Source organism: Haemaphysalis longicornis, unplaced genomic scaffold (assembly GCF_048455015.1).
Source record: "Haemaphysalis longicornis isolate Haplotype H1 unplaced genomic scaffold, Haemaphysalis longicornis Haplotype H1 scaffold_7, whole genome shotgun sequence".
Lineage (NCBI taxonomy): Eukaryota > Metazoa > Arthropoda > Arachnida > Ixodida > Ixodidae > Haemaphysalis > Haemaphysalis longicornis.
The window spans coordinates 61,021,560-61,027,651 of NW_027526422.1; positions in this window are offsets into that span (position 1 = coordinate 61,021,560).

The window sequence follows — 6,092 nt, forward strand, 5'->3', positions numbered from 1 at the left end:
GATGTATTACACGAAATGCAGCCAGATATGCATCCAGTTACTGATATATACAATTAATTCATGCAGTTCCAAGGCAATATATATGCAAATACTATATTTAATTAACAATCACAGGAATATGAATTCCCTTTCAATATAAATTCCACGAAAACAATTTCTCTTTAATTACCCAGTTACGTTGCTGATAGTTTTTCTACTATACAGAGATCTTTCCTTGCATACTTCAAAACTGCAATTACATTTAATGCAGCTGTCTTAGTTCTTTATTTGTTATATATGCAACAGCACAACAAACAGTTTTTATTCTTTCTTTTTCAACACTGCATTTATGTATAGCATCGTCCAATAGCTGGTTATGCTTGCTGTGAAAAACATTTCGCAGTTAACAGCCTTAATTAGTTACGAGAAAAAGATATTTTCAGTATAAAAAATAAGTAGTGGTGGCATTTGAAAGAATGAAACCTGTTTATTAATCGGAGCGCTCTGGCGAGTAGGTTTAAAATTGCGTTCAGTAGACAAAAAGAATGTTCAGAAATCACACTCTGGCCTAGAACTCTTCCTGTGTGTACGAGATTTCGGCGCACGTTAAAGATCCCCAGGTGGTCAAAATTAATCCGGAGACCTCCACTACGGCGCGCCTCATCGCCTGCGTTGCGTCGGTGCGTTAAACACTACAATCAATCAATCTAGAACTCTTCTGCTATCGTGATGTTTTTCAGCTTCAGAAAGATATGATATTTTTGTACATAAAATCATTGCCTCTCAGTAAATATCTCTTTTAAGTAGTGCTGTGTCATATTACACTACTTTATTGCCATTGTGAAAGCATTTATAAATTGCTTTCACAGCTAACGAGACGGCATTTGGGTAGAACCGCTCAGTTTGTCCTCCATTAATGCTCCGTGCCGGTGCGCACCGTCGGGGAGCACTGTGCACCGCGCCGGATTTGGGGGCAACCCTGGTGCATGTTTATCGAGGACGCTATACAGTGACGCAACTCGATCGGTTAGCGATAGCTACAGCACGGCGCTGAAGCGGCGCCGCCTGCTGCGCCTACCCAATGTCGCGGTCGCTACAGCATGACGTGCGTGGCGCGTGATTCAGATCATTCAAACAGCCCTACAGCGCATGGCACCTTGAAAGAAAATGGACCTTTTTCAACCAGCGATGTGAGAATACCCGGGCTGCTGGTCCGCCACTCTTGGAAGGCGTCTCCCGCAAAATAAACAAAGGGGCACTCCTCAGCTTTCCGCTTGGGGAGTGACTATGCTGTCTAGCCTTGCACGTTTTTCTTTTTTTTTCTTTGGGCATCTCGGGGTGGTTTCATAGGAACACCGATTGGAAAGGGAGAAAGGCTCCGTGCGGGTGCGCCCTTTCCACCCCTCTTGTCACCGCGACTTCTCGGAATCACACGTCAGGCTGCAGGGTGCCCCCACTGTAGGGCACATTCGGCATTCCCCAGCGTGTCTTTTTCCACGTGCGCCTCTTCGCCGTCGAGTCGCTCGTTTTCTGTGTGTTTCTGTGAGTGTTTCCGCGTCTGCAAATTTTGGCAATGTCGAAGTAAGTACACTTAGATGCCGTGCAAGTGCTGTGTACGACGATGCCGCGGCGACTACACCACGGGCACGAAGGTACACGTGTTCACGTTCACGAGGGAAGAAAGACTGAGGAATTCATGGATACACGCGGTGCCGCGACAAAGCCTAACCGAGAATTACAGGGTAAGCTCTTTTTTTCATTTTGGTATAGAACTGTGCTTTCATTTCAAGAGGATACACGTGCACGTGTGACTGGATCCCAAGCCGCACTTTTGTATGACAAGCACCGAATGCTTTGCTTATTGGAGGTAATATTTTTTCTAGGTATGTGAACTTAACGCACACAGATCAAGCCAGTGGCCTTCGCTCTCGCGGGTACAACCAGTGTACCCAAACAACGGATGTCCGAGCCTCGACCGGTATAAACACGCTAGAACCAGTGGAACCGGAATGTGGTTCGAGACTCGCTTAACCTGGGTGGTGCGTCTAATGCGTTCTATCACTCGATGCTTTACGCTTCCGAATTCTCTAGAAAAGTTGCCGCGGCAACTCTACTTGTTTTAATAGAAGCGCTGTTTTACAGCTCACCCTCTCCGTCCCTTTTTCCGCTGAAGAAAATTGTATTAGCGTAAGGGCTTCTTCTCTGAAATTTGTCGTGCGCGTACATACGTGTTGAGGTTGCAGCTAATGTGTTTCCAAAAGTTGTAAGGGTGGTAGTGCTCAGTTTTCTTCAGAGCTGTTAACCTGGACACTCAGTGTTTCGCAGTTTTACCGCCGTTTCCTACATCTATTTTTCAAAAACTTAGTGCGGGCCACTAGTTCGGCGCAGGTACAGTCGAATGCTTTATGTCAGTAAACACGGGAGCGCGTGCCGCTCAATGCATGCACAGGGCTTTGTTGGGAGGCTGACGCGCCCTCGCAGTTTGTCCACTTAGTGGGCGCACTCCCTAGCTGAAACCGCTTTATCGCGTGGCTGCCTGCTGCATTAGTTACGTCGCGGAAGATAACGCATTTTTTTATCACTCAGTCGGGCAGCGAAAGTGAACATTTTAATGCATTCGCTGGGTAAATTGACCGGAACATGAGCACGTGAAAGAACAACAGCATCGCTTGTTTGGCAAAACAGGTTTGCGGTCTTATTTATTTGAAGGATGCGGTCTTTATCCGGTGGCTTTTCACAGCTCGGATTAGGATGCAGTTTTTCAGTGTCCACGCACGAAAGGGCGTTTTCTACTTGTGCTGTTTCAGACGTCGGGAGTTTTTTCAAGTTTCTTCAAAATAATGCGTTATCTCAAAATTGTTTTATTTTGCTTTTATATGGTATCATCCGAGTTTTGAGTACCGTGCTAGCCAAATATTGCTTCTTTATAGCCGATATAGCACACAACTTAATGTTTCAGTTTTGTTATAAAAAGAATGTGCCACTGAATTGGAGCGTGACCAACCAAAGTTCGTGTTAAGTTCGCTGCAGCAGAAAATTCGCTATATTAGCGTTCGTTATAGCGTCGTTCATCTGTACTCCACAGGGCATTTAAATATAGCTTACACATCTTAACAAAATAATATCTACGGGGCTTTCACTTATACTTTAAAGAAAAGTCGGTGAATATAAATGCAGGATAATGAAATCTTAGTACTATTAGTAGCACTACCGCCATGTCAAATCTGCCCGAGAAATGTGCCCCTTGCATGAGCATGCTATTCTGCTGAATTTGGTTAATGAATTTTCGATCATTTCTGTTTGTTGTTTTCGGTGTTAGCGCTACAGTGGAGTTGAATAATGAGGTGCTTTTTTGCCTCGTTACATTCTCCAGAAAGGGGTGTAAAAGCCAAATGTTTGAACATTCCAGCCATCCAGGAGACACCTCTCCCTGCAGGAATTGATGCCATTTTGGGCGGCTTTTTTCTTCTGATCTACATAAGCAGAAAAAATGTTCTGTGGGCTGCAATTTGCATTTACATTTGACGAAGTGATTAGCTGAAGTGCATTTGTTTAAACCTCAAGCTGAATTGTCCAAATTAGGAGTTATCGATTTAAACAAATAAAATTTATTTTGTAAAAGTTGCATAAAGGTGTCTATGGTGACAAAATTGCAAGGAATTACCTTTCAGCATCACTAATAACAATTGTACTCTGTATCCTGTTGTGAATAATGTAAGGCAGAATAAAAGTATTAGCAAGGGGTGGAAATTGGTTCCGGCCCTCTAATTATTTGAGGACGTGACAGTAATTTTTACGAAATTTATTTTCAGGATTAATGAAAAAAGAGCTTGGACATTGACTACTGATAACTCTATTTGTTTCATTTCATTTGCAAGATTTAGTAAAGCCACAGCTAAATACAAGAGGTAAATCTAAATAAATGCAGTGAGAAACTTGTGCTTCCATCAAAGGGGACCAAGCTGGCCAAGAAGAATGCAGCCACTGACCCATCGCCACAACAAAGCAACCTGCAACCCCCTTAATTCGCATGCACGCGCAGCATTTTTGTAATAAAATGTGGAAGGTATGTCATGAAGTGTTTTTCAGCATTTGGGGTGAAGCATTAATTGCTGCTGTTAACTGAAGTTTATTATATATGCTATCCACGTGGTCAAAAGCTCAATCCATATATAGCCATATATAATGTTAGGCCGCCATATATGGCTTACCTATGTATGGCCTCGCCCATATATGGCCACGTCAGGAATTGGGCATATAGGCCATATATGGCCCCACCCATATATGGCCATATCAGGAATTTGAATATATGGCCATATATGGCAATTTTTATATATGGCCATATATAGCATTTTTGTAACCTAGGTTGCGGTAGCCAGCTAAAGAAAAATGTATGGCTTTAGTTCTATAGACCAGCCGCGACAAAGCTTTTTTGGCTGGCTATAGACCATTGTTTAGGCTTAAGTGTACAGACTTGAAACCATTCAGCTGTCTTTTGCCATCTATTGAAAAGAGTTCGTCCTAAAGCTAAAGAGAGAAAACCATAAAAGCTCATTTGGCTGGCTATAGGCCGTTGTTTAGCTCTAACTCTACAGACTCAGAACCATTCAGCTGTCTTTTTCCAGCTATTGAAAAGAATTCGTCCTAAAGCTAAAGAGAGAAAGCCATAAAAGCTCGTTTGGCTGGATATAGGTCGTTGTGTAGCTCTAAGTCTACATACTTGGAACCATTCAGCTGTCTTCTGCCAGCTATTGGAGAGAATCTGCCCTAAAGCTAGAGAGAGGCACCCATAAAAGCTTCTGCGGCTATATACAGCGCAATATATAACTGTAAACTTTTAGACGTGTGACAATTAAGCAACATTTAGCCGGAATTAAGAAAGCGTTTGGCGCAGAATTTACAGGCCTGCATCCATAAAAGCTTCCTTATCTAACTACATAGTGACATAAGGCTCCAAGTCTCCAGCCGCTAATAAAGAAGTGTTAGCCTATAAAGGTATAATTCGAGCAACCATTAAATCCTATTCCGCTGGTTTCAATATGACTTATGATGCGTAATTCATATACTCATGATTTACCTAGCTACATCTACAACACAGATTGAATAACGATGATGAGGTTCATCGGCCAGTTATATGAAAGTTTTTATTCAATAACGTTAGGTACTTATTATACCAACAATACGGGAAAAGTGCAATTAAAGGCAGCTACAGATTAACGCTCAAATTCAGGTTGCAATTTTGGATATACTGCGCGTCGGCAAAACTTGCAAATGAACGTTGACGGAAAGACGTATAAGTTCGGAAAATTCTTTCTCTGCGGCCCTTCGCTGCCGCGGTCAAGTAAAAAAGCGGGCTTCTCTGAAAACGGCCCTGTCAGCGTCGAAGCAAATTGGAAAGAACTTTCGCGGCCCACGGTACGTGCGGACAGAGTCAGAAATATGGTGGCATATGCGAACAACCGCATTTTTTCTAGATATAGCTGGAGTCTAGGAAAAGTTGGTATAGAGATGGTAGGGAGCTCAAGGGTGGACCCTGAAGTCTAGGGCACCGGATGCAGCCGCTCTTCCCCTTGACCCCTCATCAGTTCGCGCTGATTTTGAGGTAACGATCGAGCTGGTCAAAGCTGCTTCCCACGTCTCGGTGGAGGTGAAATATGTAATGTTTGAGCTGATCTCCTTTGAGCATAGCCTTTGCACATGGCTAGGTTGCGTGGAAGAGGGTGGATGTTTCCCGGAATTCAGCAGAGTTTTAAGTTAATGCGTGATGTTCCCAATGGACATCTTTGCCCGCATAGTTCTGTGGACACCTGTGTTGGTTTATTCTCCACAGTGTTTGTGACTCTGCAGCATAGAGACACCCGTGAAGCAAGGCGAAAAATCATGTTCCTAGCGGAGGATGAGGAGACGTTCTTAGCGTTTTTTTGGGGGAGGGTGGTAGTCGTAGTGGCAAGGAGCCCGGTATGCTGGTTCGCATGCCTCTTGGTCGGTGCTTTGTCCTCTTCCAGGCCCTTGTGTGCGGGTGTCCAGGCGACGTTAACTGTCTGAATTGTGGAAGGGAGTATCTTACCGAAGTGTATAGGTATTCTGACTGTAGAAAACAGTCCCATGTCCTT